We start from the raw sequence: 15,274 nt of genomic DNA, 5'->3' as shown, positions 1-15,274 counted from the left end.
CGCAAATTTCGCTCTTATTTCTTTTTCGCACATTTTGAGGCTTACAGACACTCTGCTCACAGTATCTGAGTGGAGGGTCCTTTAGCTTTAAAATGTGCAAAAGCAAGAAAGACCGGCGGCGACGCCTCCTTGGAGATCCTGCACCGCTCTTGCGACGTCATGAATTTCGACAGGGCGTCTATTAGTTTAAACAGTTGGTTAGTGACAAAGAAAAGTTACACTACATCCTAAATAAACGATAGATCGAACCTAAGCAGCTCGGAGAACGTTTTGGGCACTATAATCGGGCGGCTCAAGTACGACAATATATTTTAACATCCGTGACCAACAAGAAACTCCACACTTCAATAGTGTTGCCGGTGAAAACACAGGCAAGTAAACTTCCTGATAAAAAAATAATTACAAAAAAGGGGGGGGGAGGACCACGGACAAAGAAAAATGGTAGGTTTTACGTGCGAACATCACGATGTTATTATGAGGCATGCAGTATTATCTCCGGATTGATTTTGACCACCAGGAGTTCACTAACGTGCACCCAACGCACAGTGCGCGAGCGATTTTGCTCTCAAACCCCTTCGGAATGCAGCTTCCGCGGCCGCGACTGAACCCGCGACCTTAACGCTCAGTGTTAGAAATATAGATAAACAGTGAGCTGGTAAATAAGTTATATCTTGCAGTAGGTACTGTGCTTACGTTGTCTGTCCAATCACGACTATTTCATTGTTTCCGACCATAAGCAAAGTAGCAGGAAAAATTATGCAGCAACGTGTTTCGTGGTAGTTCATCCGACGTCTCGGTAGTTCTGCAAGTCTAGAGGGTATTTTGGAAGGGTGTATTTGGAAGAGTGGAGAACTCAGTAGTGGAGTGGAGAAATAATTTTGAGCACCTGGGTTTCTTTAACGTGCACCCAATGCACGGTACAGGAGCGTTTTTGCATTTCGCCCCCATCGGAATGCGGCCGTCGCGGCTGGTATCGCCCTCGGCGAGCTCGAGATCAGCTGCTCAACTGAACTGCTGGAGTCGCTGAACTGCGGTGGCGGGTTGTCAGGCGGCCAGTGAACGCCTGACGGTATGATACACGAAGTCATTTTACGCATAATATTCGTCGTAAGATACATAAGACACGCCGATGCTTTCTCAACGTGTTTCTACACGCCTATACGTCAATCTCCTCAACAAACTGTTGAGGAGATTGACAAGGCAACGTCGCCTTTTCAGTATAAGTACAGCGCGGAATGAATGATGCAGCGCCTACTGTGAGTGGCCGTACAGGTGAACCTAGGTAAGGCAGAAGAACGATTGTGTCGCTGGTGACAATATTTATTCCAGCGCAGTGTCGTGTACAAAATAGAAAATTGTAAGCATGGCCGTACCGCATCCATAAAGCCATTGACCGAATTACTCTTAGAATAATGCGCATAAAAAGACGAATATATTTTTCTGTATTTCTTTTTCTTCCTAATTAAAAAAAATATTGTCATCTATACTCAGTTAGGAAAAAGTGTGGCATTTTTCACTTCGTGCGAAGGGTGTGCACACTCTGGACATAGTTCGTGTGGTTCAAATTTCATATCATGCATAGTATAATAGCAGCGTCCATAGTGAACGTAGTATGTAACTTACGATAATTTGCGTATTGAGATTACACTAGCCTCACGTTGTGTCCTGTTTCTAGAAGCTCCACACATTTTCCTTGTCTTAAGTTTGGAACAGCTGGCTTATTCAAATGAAATCATTCCCAACGTTTTAAAACATCTCTCTCTCTCTCTCTCTCTCTCTCTCTCTCCGGCTCAGGTTCGCTTGCCAACCAAACTGCCACTTAGTTTTTATCGATACCAGTTTGCCCTGTAGCATAGAATTGAGTGAAAGATCAAAAAGGTGACTCAGAAGGGTTTGGGTGCGAGCTAGTTGGTACGGATCATTCATATTTAAAACAGCGCCAAAAAACACGGACAAGGGAGGACACAGGACGAGCGCTGACTGCCAACAACACCTTTATTGGAGCCTGCGCAAATATATACAGTTTGCAACAGGCATAAAGAGAGTGAAAGAGCGGGAGGGGAAGGCGAGTCATCGTCGTTCAACTACTGCTGCGCATGCGTCAATGACATTAAACAAAATAAAAGAAACCATAACATGGAGGACACAGGCCAAACTGCTTAACTTCTAAGGAACTTAAGTTCTTTATCGCAAAGTGCAATAGAAGGGGGACTAACACAGGTGGCTCCTAACTGACACATTGAAAATGCCTCAAAGATTTCTCTGGCCATCTGATTGCTGTACCTTTTCAACACACGTGTGTTGAAAAGGTACAGCAATCAGATGGCCAGAGAACTTGACCACACACGCGTGTTGAAAAGGTACAGCAATCAGATGGCCAGAGAGCTTGACCACACACGTGTGTTGAAAAGGTACAGCAATCAGATGGCCAGAGGAATCTTTGAGGCATTTTCAATGTGTCAGTTAGGAGCCACCTGTGTTAGTCCCCCTTCTATTGCACTTTGCGATAAAGAACTTAAGTTCCTTAGAAGTTAAGCAGTTTGGCCTGTGTCCTCCATGTTATGGTTTCTTTTATTTTGTTTAATGTCATTGACGCATGCGCAGCAGTAGTTGAACGACGATGACTCGCCTTCCCCTCCCCTTCTTTCACTCTCTTTATGCCTGTTGCAAACTGTATATATTTGCGCAGGCTCCAATAAAGGTGTTGTTGGCAGTCAGCGCTCGTCCTGTGTCCTCCCTTGTCCGTGTTTTTTGGCGCTGTTTTAAATATGAATGATCAAAAAGGTAACCGTGATGCCTCGTCTCCCGAATGATGTCCGGAATAAGCGACAACGTATCCCGTGCGTGCACAGCTTTGAAAGCCCAGCAACCTGTCGGAATGAAGGCGGACGCAGTTTACGTGGTGTCGACAGGCCGTTTACAAGTCGACCGCGCAGTTGACGAAGGCGACGCGCAGGACAGAGTGAACAGATAGCTGGTGAAGGGTATGCGCGTTGGTTTGAAGCTCCACTCAGCGTGGATAGCCGGTGCTTTCTTTTTGCTTACATTACGCGCCACAGTCATCAGGGAAACAAGGAGAATGTGTTGGAGAAAGCTTGAACCGTTACAGAAAAGAAAATGAGTGCATTAACGCACATTAAGCTTCCGGTAGTCATCGTGCTAAGAGAACTGAAATACGGAGGAAGAAAATGAAGAAATGAAGGGTCCTAGCAGTTTCAGTAATGTTAACATCAATATGTGTGGACATCAAGGACGGGTACTTCGCCTAAGTATACGCGGATGGTTTCTTAACGTTCTTGCTCAGTCTTCAAAAATAGTTTTTTGAGTTTATGTAGGGAGATAACGCCGCGGTTCCGGAAATAAAAAGCCTTCTGCTGTATTCTTCACACTTGAATTCAATGAAGTAACTAGCCTCTCAATCGACTGTCGAAGAACATTAGTATGTCTGTGCTTACACTGTACGTTCAAGTTATCTATAAAGGACCATTATTATGGGCCATTATTACAGCCAGCCGCCACCGACAACAACCGCACGTTACGTCACTCAACTAACCCGTTATAACTAACATGCCGAGGATGACGAGGCCGCCTTTGACGAAGATAGGTCCTCCTATCGAAACGATGGCCAGCCTTTCTGAAGCATGTTATCGCTGTTTATAGCCTTAATACCACAATGTGCTACTCCATCTGTCAACCCCATTCTTTATTTTGGATTTCCATGGGCCATTATTTGTGCTTTCATATGCGCATTTGTATCATACATGTTGGTGTTTCCGGCAATTCATTCGAGTACCATGTGTGTGCCATATGCAATTAGAGAGCAGTGTGTCACTCAAAAAATGTGCACCCAGCGCATTCGCGAAGTCCAGTGGAGTGCAAACACGAAGGCGGCCTGGTTTCGGCGTTCATCTACTCTTGGACAGTCACACTGATGTTTGTTTGCGCGGGACATTAAACACCAGTGAACAGGGAAGAGCCTACATGGCGATTCAAAAGTGCACTTCGCGAAAGATGCATCCCACGTTATCTCGGTGGCGTGTTGGTTGACCTCTGGCGAGCTATCTCGGGGGTCCCAGAAATTGGACGCCACGACGAGCCTTATCGGCCTGTTATAGTTGACCGACCACGGGCAGCTTCCGTCGCTAGGTCAACATGACGGAGCTCGCTGCTACATGTGAACGTAAGCAAAAACCGCATGATCGTAAAATATAGGCACTCGTAAATTTCGATGAGATATTGGCGTGGCAACTGCCAGAGGCGCTCGCCACTTCCGTAACTTTAGCGCACGTTTCATGCGCTTTCTTTTCTGTTCGCTGTCTGGGAGACAGCTTGTGTCTCAGTGCCTTCGAGCCTTGACGACTGCTTCTTACGTTGCTGCAGCAAGCGCATTTTGTACCGGGATGCGCTCTCTGTCATCGGCTGGTAACAGTTAGCAGGCGGAACATTAATAACTTACGTCACTTTGTATTCCTGTACATGCCTTCCCTTGTTTTAGATAAATCTTTGAATCAAATTGCCATCACTTTTCAACTACCACTACATTCCATATCCACGTGCTAATGTGCTGAATATTCTTTGAATATGTGCTGAATAATGCGCTGGTTGATCAACTCAGCGTCGTCTTCTTCCTCTTTTCCCGCTCCGGGACCGCAAGCATGTTCACCGGTCTTCGTTTTCCTCACGCGTAACATTATGCACACCCTCTTTTTGCTTGCGGATCTGGTAACGGCTCCAGAAACTATACACGTTGAATTGTGACAGAACTATATATAGTTCTGTTAAAATTCGATGTGCACGCACAGCTACCACCAGTGCTAGGTGACAACTGCTCATATCCCTGCTTCGCCATTGGGCACGTATGCATGTGCAGCTGATGCACGGTAGGCGCTGTATAGTAATTGCAATGCAAGTATCATTGAGGCAAAGTTTGCGCAAGCGGTGCAGTCTACAAAACGATTACCATTGATTAAAGTAAACAACGCAGTTTCCGCGGCGGGTCATCAAGGCCCTTGCAGGCATTATCCACATCGGCCCCCACTGCGCGCGAACCGACAGCGCAAATCTGAAGGATCCAGAAGTCGGGATAAAAACCATACGCGACCGCTGCCCTTCCTGCGGCGAACGGCAGAGAGCGATGACGACAGGGACAAGACAAACTTCTTGTATCGTTCCCTCCAGTCGCGCGTACTGTTGATTGGTGTCAGTGACTCCGTTAAACGGCCGCCCCACTCTGGCCGCCCCTTCCCTCTCTTCAAGTCTGAAAGGTTCGAGACGGCGTCGGGTCTCGGGAGGGGGGACAGAAATTGAAAGAAAAGTGGGCGAAAGACGTAACTCAAGTCGAACTCGCGCATGAAGCGGTAAATGAGCGAATGGAACTCCAACGCACACAACCACTGTGGAAGTCAGGACGAGCGCATCCGCTCTCAGTGCATATGGGCACGGAATGCTCGCCTATATATATGCGTACGGGTGCTACGAACACGCTTTGCCGCGCGGATGAAAGTCAAGCTGTGCAAAGGGAGAAAGGAAGGCAACACAAACCGCCGGCACAGCACACCGACTGGTCAACGGCACGAGAGCATCGCTGGCCTGAAGCAACAGCGACGGGCGTCGAACGGGCGGAAGTGTCGCGTTACAGCGCTTTCCGTCGCGCGCTGGCGGCTTGCGCACCACGCCATGGGGCGAGGAGGCAGACGATGAGCTCAAGGGTACCCGCCCCCCTTCCATCGGCGGCTTCGTCTTGACAGCGGTCCGCGCTGTTCTGTGTCCCTTCCCAAGGAACGAGGCCCACGGAGCGCCGCCGGCCGGGCCCTAGAGTGCGCGCGCCTCTGTGCTGGGCCGGGTTGGACGAGTCCTGGGCTGGGAGTGCTCGCTTGCCTCGACTGCTTCTCCGGGGTGCCGGAGAGGGAAGCGCGCCGTGCGTCGGAGAGCAGGGGTCCGCCCAAGGTACCCCCGAGCCCTCAATTTCTTTTTTCGGACATTGCGAGAGGGGTCCCCGCTCTGTTGCGTTGTCAGCCGCGGGGGCGTCCTTGGGTGAGACGAAACGTCGCTCGGAAAGTGCTCCAGGAATCGCAGAGGTGAGAGGCATGCTGGCAGCGCACTCGCGTGCTCGGCGAGGTGACAGACGTTGTTTGGTCTGCGCCAGATGAAGCGCGGTTGAATGCTTTCCGCATCGTTATTAACGCGCCGCCGTAGCGCGCGCGGGCTGAGAACTTTGTTTCGCCAGTACGTTAGGGTGGCCCAGCGATAGTCTGTGCTACGAAGTAATCAGTCGTGTAACCGAAGGGCAATTAGAATCTGCCAGAGCGCGAGCGACATGTGCAGCGAGGCGGGTGCTTCGGGGGAAAAAAAATGAGTGATTTTGTCGGTTAAATGCCCCGCTCTGACATTCCATACTGGTCGAAAAAGCATGAAACTGGGTCCTGTCTAGCACCTGTCGGGAGCAGGAAGACCCAAATAACGAAATGAAATTGTATTTCTGCCGCATAGGGAGGTGATGTACGACGTTGTAAATGTGTGTTTCTTGTGTCGTCCTTTTTTTTCGTTTTTTTTATTAAAAACGTAACCGTGTCGGGTTTCTGTGCTACCGCTATGAAGTCAATTTTACTTTGCTACCGCTTGTCTACCGTGAAGGGAGCATTGTTCGCCACGCCATAGTACACTTTCACGAAACACGCAGCTAAACGGGGCCTTCAAACACCGACAGTGAAAGCCATGTAGCATCTGCAGTTCACATGTCATCCGGCTCACCAGGGAGAGAAATGTACTTAAAAAAGAAAAAAGGCTTTCTTGCAGTAGCTTGAGTAAAGAGCCTTGCAGTATAATCTGTAAGCAGCCGCATGTCCAGGAAAACTGGATAAATTATGGGTCTTACTATTCGAGATCAAACAGATAAAGGCAAAACACATAGCAGTTTGCAATAAGTCGAAGAACTTATTTCAGTGTATTGAGCAATGCACTCTTTTATGGCCACTTATTTCGCTCATTTATGAAGCTGTCCTTTAAGAAGGATGAATGCGTCGTAGATCAGTGCGTAAATATTACGCGTGATAACACTCACATCTTGCATGCACATGACGTAGTTGTTTAGTGGCGTTGTGTTGCTACGCACGAGGTAGGGGAATAAAATCGTGGGGGCGAAATGCAAGAACGCCCGTGTACCGTGCACTGGGTGCGCTTTAAAGAACCCCAGCTGGTCGAAATTAATCCAACACTACGGCGTGCCTCATAATCACATTGTGAATTTGGCACGTAATACCCCGAAATTTTATCATTATCTTACATTCACTTATAGCAAACAAGACAGTTCACAGGAAAATGGACGCTTGAAGCAATGAACAGTGGTCGAGGCAATTGGATGTCTCGGGCTGGAGCCAATGTTTAGACAAGGGGACTTGTATTCGTCAGAGCAGCTGCCTTGACGAAGGCAAGTCCCTTTGCCGAAATATTGGCTCTAGCGACGTTCTTTGTTCTAAAGCTGTTAATCAGGAACTCATAGCGATGCGCAGCAAAAGTACCAAGAACGAGGACGCACCACATGTTCTAAACGGGACCTATGGTATCCTCGTTAATGCTCCTCTTCACCAAAACCTTAACTGTCTTTGCCCTCTGTACATCACTGCAAAATATTTTCATCCGATGGCAGATGTACAAATGCGCAGGCTATCGCATAAGTATATGGCAGGACTGTGCAGTAATTTCATCTTAGATACGGTCTACTTCAGGGATTTCAACAGTGGTTCCTGCGTCTGTTCAGCGCAGCTTTCAATGTGGTATTCATTATGTACGTAATACTCGTCTATAACCGGGGCATTTCGCTAATTGGCCACCGCTGGACACCCTTGGAAACTTTTCCAAGTTTTGAGAAGAAGCCTTTTCGTTGGGGCTCCTATCTGAATGCGCATGCCAGCGCATAAATGATTTCGTCTGCAAGTGCTCCGGCCGCCTGGACGGAATTCGTTGCCTACCCCCTGCTTAGGCCAATAGGGCCATCCGCTTAATCAAACGTGATTATCTCTCCTCTCGGTTAGAAGAACAGGCGCGACCAAACCAACCGACAGAATCGGAGTTATTTTTCTTTCTGTTCATGCTGCAGACGGGTGCTTCAAAATTGTACATTACGTCAACATTGAAAACATCAACTGAATGCGGGTAAGCATTTACAAAATAAAGAATAAGACGGAGAACTTCGGGAATAGAACCAGCTGTGTGTTTCTGGCTGTCGTGTATACTATAGTCGTCAGCATTCTTAAAACAATAATTTCGCATAACGGAGTAACTAACCAGTACTAATTAGCCAGATATGTATATGATCATGAGCTAAAAACTATAAAGTTGTACACAACAAACAGAGGGGTCGAGCAATTGTTCCCAACAGTATAACTATAGATTGTTTTCAGGTTCCGCAACTTGAGCCCGTGAAACTACATACCACATCCCATCCGTGTGCCGGATGCGGCTGTCGCCCTTCTTCATGCGCGCGCATGGAGAGAGAGATGGAGTGAAAGAGCGTGTGTGTGTATTTCGCACCAGCTTGATCCACAGCTAATTATTTTGCCGGTGCTCTTCTGAACTTTTGGAGTTCATAGGAGTATGAACAGACTTTCTGGTGACAAACAACGTACGGAAAAGAGTAATACAAAATGTTTTGGGCGTCAGGCAACCTAGTAAATGTTCCGTGCTTTGGAATGCGAGGCTTCCTCGGCGGGCCGCCGGCCTAAAAGAACACACTAGTTAAGCTGGCTTGGATATCTAACATTATTCATGATATGGTCTGGCAACCAACTATTGAGACTGATATCGGTTCATTTGCTCTCCTGTTGGTTCCTTCTGACTTCACCCTCCCTATACTTGATGTCGGACATTGCAATTGCGTCGTTCTGTCGTCAGCTCCCGCTACGCGCCGCGATGTTTCGACCTTATGAGGCGGCCGGAGCTCGCCAGGTGCGCGCGTATGCAGCCGACATGGCGTCACAAGAAACGCGCGGAAACAATAGGCGTTGACTCCAAATCTCGCACGAACAGCTCGGCTACAAGTGCATGCTCGGCGGTCTTCGAGAACGCAGTCGCGCGCAAAAAGCACGGATTTATGCTGGCATCCTCTCCTAAGCTGCTCTTGATGACATACTTTATTCCAGTCGTTGTCGTGCGCCTCACGCTCATCTGTTTCCTTTCTGGAAAGCTGCCCGTAAAAGATCGGGAAAGGCCACGCAGTATCGTTCGAGAACGGAATTGGAGTACGTCCAGCAACATTTCCCACCTTTGTTCCTTCGGGTTTTTTGCACTATTGCGCATCATCGTGTCCGTGCTTGCCCGTGGAGAGAACGGGTAGCAACATTTCGGACCCCTGCTGAACTTATTTGCTTTCGTTGTACACTTTCTTTTTTTTTTTTTGCGATGTGCTATACGCCTCAAGAATTACGAAGACCGGCTGCCGCCATCACAACTAAAGTAACTTCGTCACTCTGCCAAATAGAGAACCTTGGCTATGCAACAGATATATGGTGCGCGCGCTCAGAAACTTGGATTCGAATGCATGGCGTTTCATTCTTAATGGTTAAAAAATATTGATGTTCAACATGCACAGGTCAGTGGAGAGGGGGATAACAATTGTGTCGCTAAACTGTGAAAATAAAATAAAAAACATGTGCAGATTCCATGCACTGTAGGAATCGATCTTATGCGCAGCATTTTGCAGGTATCTGGCTATCAAGCATTGTTTGGGGTTCCGCAAATCGTTACCAGAAAAACCGTTTTTGTGCAAATTGAGTGGTTGTGCGTGCGGGCCGCGAGCGTACGTGTGTGTGACGACAGCAGTACGACGACGAGCACGTCGAAGACGATCGTATGGTAGCAAAGGCATATAATACCTGTGCCGGCCGTTCGACGCGAACTTACGACACGACGATTCTTGGGTTCTGCATGGGTAGTGGACGAGCGTAAGTGAGAAAAACACGGATTATGTCATCAACGACTACGCGTTATACAATCGTACCCACATATGGCTATGTCATGTGGTATATATATGTTGAAACGACAATGGCAAATGAACTCAACAGAAGAAATGTTGAAACATGGTTAACTTAGGCGATCTTGAAGTTAGTACAACGTCGCAGAGTTTCTACGTCGCCTAAACTGCTACGAAGAAACTGCTGGGGATTGTGTGCTGGTCCCGGAGATATTGGAAACTAACACGGCGCCTCAAAGCACGGTCTGTCGCAAGGAAGATGAGAGAGAGGCACGTGGCCCACGTCGCGCCGAGGGTTTCAAAAGAGCTGGCTGCCTTTGGAGCGAGAGAAATATGCGTGCGATCCTCGCCTAGTGGTTAGAACACCGGGCTGATGCGCTCCACGGCAGAGTTGCGATTCCACTCTCGGTTACAGATTAGTTTCTTCTCATTATTGCGAGGCAAGACAGGAACCTACCTACCTACCGTAAAGTGACAAGAATGAGGCAAAGAATGCTTCGCACTAAAGAGCACAAAAACGAACAGCAATATCGGTGGGTGTATTCCTCGTTTCGTTGTGTCGCGTGGACTTATGTAATCACTTGTTTTTGGCTTTCGACAAAGAAAGGTGATAACGCGCACAATAACGACGGGGCCCGAGATCGTTTTCGGGGAAAAAGCTTATCAGACTTGCGACGATGCGCGCCCTGCTATATTTTTGCTGGAATATCGGAGTGTTTGTATGCTGCGCCGCTAGGGCGTCGAATGCGTTGCATTCAATGCCGTTGCTCGTGAAGCGCGACATTTGCGGTAGGAAGCTTACATCGAATCGTTTTTTATGCAACAAGCACAACAACAACGACGACAATGACGAACAACAAAGTCCATGGATGAGCTTTTAATTACGAAAGATACACAGAACAAAGGCAGCGGCGACCCTCTTGCGGTATATTCCCCACCTAATTTCATTTCCGAGGGTTCTCGAACTCTCCGATAAAGCCCGACTCGCCTTACTCGGATACGAGCAGAGGGAACGCACACCACCGAGGCGTGCAACAACGTTCTAAAATGGAGTTAAATATAGAACACGCACTCCCGCAAGAAAAGGCATATCAATACTCCTTTTGTAGCTAATCTGTACTCTTTAGCACATTAGAAGTGCCGCAGTATCTTTCGATATTGAACATCTGATGTTCAGAATCAAAGCGCGCGCAAGCCTGTACTATAAAGATGTCTGAGCACTGGGATCGCGCGCACACGTGCTTAAAGTCATAATTTAAAGCATGCGTTAAGAGTAGGAGTAGGATGGAATCGAATATCAAATAGTGCCCGTATAGTTTCCGAATAATGAGCAGCCGTTATCACAACTAATATAAAACGATGTTCACATCCTAGTATTCCTAAAATTAGCAAGTTTCTGTCATTACTTAGGACGTTATGAAGCGTCGTTTATTAAAAGTACAAATGGGGCATTAGGAGTAAACAATTAGTTCCTTCGCATGCACAAGACTCTTCAGAGAGTGCGAATGATTGTTGTGTAGCCTGTAAATTATGGCAACCTAAGTGACGTAGCCTGCACCACTACGCAAGTTCTCATGCTTTATGTCCATACTATGCCCGCGGAGGTGGAAATTTACCGTACTTTTGCTCCAATATTATGTTTGATTGACTGCAGCTGACATTTCGATGTATTCGAGAAGTATTCGAAAAAGTTCAGAAACTCCTCTGGTGGTTTTCTAAGTATGCGTAAGCATTGTGCCACATTATGATTTCCAAGCAGCCCTGTGTCATTATTAATGTTATGCAGCTTGATCAGAGCAGCATAAACCCTTATAAACCTAATCGGTCGTTCGCTTATCATGTTTGATAGCGAAAATGATAAAGCAGGTTTAATTAAGATAGAGTTCATTACGGTACTCGAAACCCCGACCATTGGTGTTACTTTAGGTGAAGTCAATAACCCATACTTAATTAAGATACAGTTAAGTAAGGCACTCGAACCTTCAACCTTTGGTGGAAGTCTAACCCATGACCTTTGGTGTTAAGGGAAATTAGGGTTAATTTAGCGAAGCTGTTGCAATACGCCCACTACATTTGCTTAGGGGATATGCAATGTTTTATTGATGGTTCGGATGCTTGCTTTGACCTTATTCTTTAATGAAACATATGATGTTCTGTGTGTTGTATGGGTGACTTCAATGAATGTATGCACTGTTAGATTCACTTTCCTGAGCGCTTGTATCCTCTGCCTTAAGCGGGTTTGAGCCAATTTTTAAGAGGGCATCATTCATTGTCTTACGTGACGGACATATTTCTCGTTGGGTAGGCGTGAAAATCTTTACGCATTTAAAATATTCGCGTTGACGAATACTGACCACTATTCGATTTGTTATTCTAAAGCTGCGAATATTCTTTTTTTTTTTTTTATTGCGATAAAGGCTTGCCCTTAAGGCATAATTCTTGGAGCGTATTCACACACCCCGAGTTAAAGAGTGCTGCGGATATCGCTCGTAGCATGGCGTAATACTTGACGTAAAACCTTTTTTTTTTGTTACGACTTTTGGTAACAGCCAAGATTATGGGCGGATCTACATTACACTATTAGCTTAGCAATACTGACTACAAATATCATTGAACGTTTTGCGCTATAGGGTCCTTATATAGACTGGAAACCCCACCTATGCGTTTTTAACTTACCCCACTTACGATGTTATCGCTACCGATGAGGAAATCGCCGTCGGATGCCGAATGCAAATTACGAGTCTTCGGGCATGATAAAACCTGTACTGTAGGCGACAGCATCATATCATGCGTAGGCCTGGTTTGAACTGTGCTTACGTCCACGTCACATGCCGCGAGCATTTCGCACATTATTCCGCTTCCGAAGATCGGATGGTGAGAAATCGCCGCGTCGTGGCTTTCCTCTCTCCACCATTCGGCGTCTGCGTCACCTGCCGCTCCCGTCCTAATAACCTCACCGTAGTCTCAAGGACTTCAGCTGTTGAATGGCTCTCGTTGGAGCAACGTGACTCCTCTATCGCTGCACGCTTGCTGTACTCCCGTTGATCGCACAGCATCGAGAGGCGTGAACTGAACCGAAAGCCAGGTTTGAAAGCTGTCTTTAGCAAGTGGGCATTCGAGCGCGCTATCAAGGTGTGAGTATGCTGCTTCAGAACTTGTACCATTCTGTGTCAAGTCATATGACATGTGCTGCCTTTAACCGTCAACTACCGAGTTCATTTCACGAAAAAAAAGAAAAGTGATTTCTTCTTCTTTTCAAACACCAAATTTTTACTTATTCTTACTTGGAAAGTAGTGTTAGACTGGCGTTTTGTTTTCTTCATTCATTCGAAATAATAATGAAATAAACTTTATCTGAGAAAGAGACTTTCCCTCAACACAGGTGCTAGTTTCAAGCTTAATTGTCAGTAAGGAAGCTAATGACGTAAAACAAAAGTATATGCGTCGGGGCCGAATCTCCAACTGCTCGAGCGGAATGAGTTCACAAATATTACTTGTATTCAGGAGGGAAATCAAAGATGTGTCGTGCACGACCGTCTTTGGCAAAGTTGGTAGGAACTGCTATGACAATTACAGCTGCGGCTAAATAATTAAACCGTTAAGGAAGCGGCATAATAAAAGAAAAAGCTCGGCAGCATATTACACTATTGTAACACGTGGAGGCGAAAGTCTGCTGCGCACGTGGTAGTGCATTAAGTTATACTCTCGGAGGGGTCAGACTCCTTGCAAGACATAACGAGCCGCAAGGTGAAGTAAACTTATGGCGCTGTAGGTCAACCTCCTTAACGAAACATGCGAGCACCTAATGCACTACCTAAAGGTTTTTCCTTTCTTTCTTTCTTTCTTCATTCATATTCAGCCATTGCACTTTTGCTTACTTACGGGGCTATGTGAGATTCCTGATGATAACTTTGTCTAACTGGGTTACATGCCACTCTTTTCGTGTAGGAGCCATTGCAACGAGCCACTTATGGCTTTCGCCTTAAAAAGATCATTCGTGGATCAAGTGATGTCGGTGTAATAATTCATCAGCTATATCACGTCTATGTAAAGCCGCTGTTTTTTACGAATTTCTTTCTCTTTCCTTATCAGACGCCGCGCTGTACTTCCAAAGGCTTACTATATCTTTCTCACTGTACCGCCGCTGTTTAATCGGGCCTAATTTTCTCCTTCGACCAAAATCAATCTTCGTTGGTTTCTCATCAACGTAGCCCTGAACAGTTCTCATTGTGGGTCTAAGTCATTGCATTTATAATTCTGATAACTACGACGGCCAAGGTGGCTCACTGGCTATGGAGTTCTCTCACTGAGCGTGTGGTCTGCCATGTCCTGCTTCTGCCACCTCGGTTGAATTTTCCTAGGGCGGAATGGAAGAACGCACTGTACGGGGTGCGCCAGCTAACTTTAATGAACATTTAAAAATATGCCGAAGCACTCTAGGGGGACGCGACCATATACATTCAACAGAGCAAGTCATGCTATTCATATATTATGCTTAATAGCATAATTATTCAAAATTAATTACCCAACTACACATGTATTCACTGTAGCGCAAAACTTCCAATGAAAGTGTTGTAGATCCGTCTCTGAAGCATTTAATTCAACAGATTCTAACTTCCTACTTGTTACGTGATCATTTTTCTGTGTCCCAAAGAAAGCCCGCTAAAAAAATCACCGCCCAAGCACTCCGTACAGATGGTTGACCAACGCAGCTGAAACGTTCAGCCCCGGTTTTTATCACTGAGTTAATCCCGACGGTTCACTAAACGGCGGTTTTGTACGCTGCTGGATCCTCGGTACGCAGTTGCTGCTTGCTCTTGGCTGCACGAACCTGTTGTTGTCCTCAGGCTGCAGCATCGGTTCTGATCGCGGCTTTGCTGATCAAAAGCTGCCTGCTCCTAAGTAGTGCGTATGCCGCGTGGCCTATCCATTTCGAGCTGAAGAGAAACTTCTGCACGCACGCTCTGCTACGACGGAGAGCAACGTCGCTACTCGTGCAACCAATCCAACTCCAGATCAATAGCACAAGACCTTTTTCACTCCGATCCATGGCGTCATGTTACCTGGCACGACTGCCATAGAATCTAACAGGGACGCTAACGAGTAGGTAACGGGGATTTTGACGTCACCGCTTCCATCAGGCCAACCCTGTCAATAGAAATTTTGGGCCAGTTAGCGTGGTGTCATGGATAGGAGTACACAGGCCTTGCGCTATCTAGGTGGTGTTGGCTAATCTCACACCTCTTTCTTTTTTTTTTCTTTCGCGCATGCACATGGGGTTGCACCGGAGGAGTTTTCGGCGTACGC

The 15,274-nt window shown here is 46.7% G+C and overlaps 1 protein-coding gene across 4 annotated transcripts in view; it reads left to right on the top strand.

Annotated features, from left to right (window-relative positions):
• Nucleotides 1-15,274, top strand: part of LOC126535873 (scavenger receptor class B member 1-like) — a 102,008-nt gene that overhangs the window by 49,017 nt on the left and 37,717 nt on the right. The window contains exon 1 of one of the 4 annotated variants that reach the window (XM_055073516.2): nt 5,622-5,946. The exons of 1 other annotated variant lie outside the window; for it this stretch is intronic. The gene's annotated coding sequence lies outside the window, so the exon portion shown is untranslated. Of the gene's footprint in view, nt 1-5,621; nt 6,078-12,942; nt 13,102-15,274 lie in introns of those variants that run through there. 2 more of the 4 variants (XM_050182719.3, XM_055073515.2) reach the window with 2 other exon arrangements.

This window comes from Dermacentor andersoni, chromosome 4, assembly GCF_023375885.2.
Source record: "Dermacentor andersoni chromosome 4, qqDerAnde1_hic_scaffold, whole genome shotgun sequence".
Lineage (NCBI taxonomy): Eukaryota > Metazoa > Arthropoda > Arachnida > Ixodida > Ixodidae > Dermacentor > Dermacentor andersoni.
Note: the sequence above shows the minus strand (reverse complement) of the source record. Positions and strands in the feature narration are given on the sequence as shown.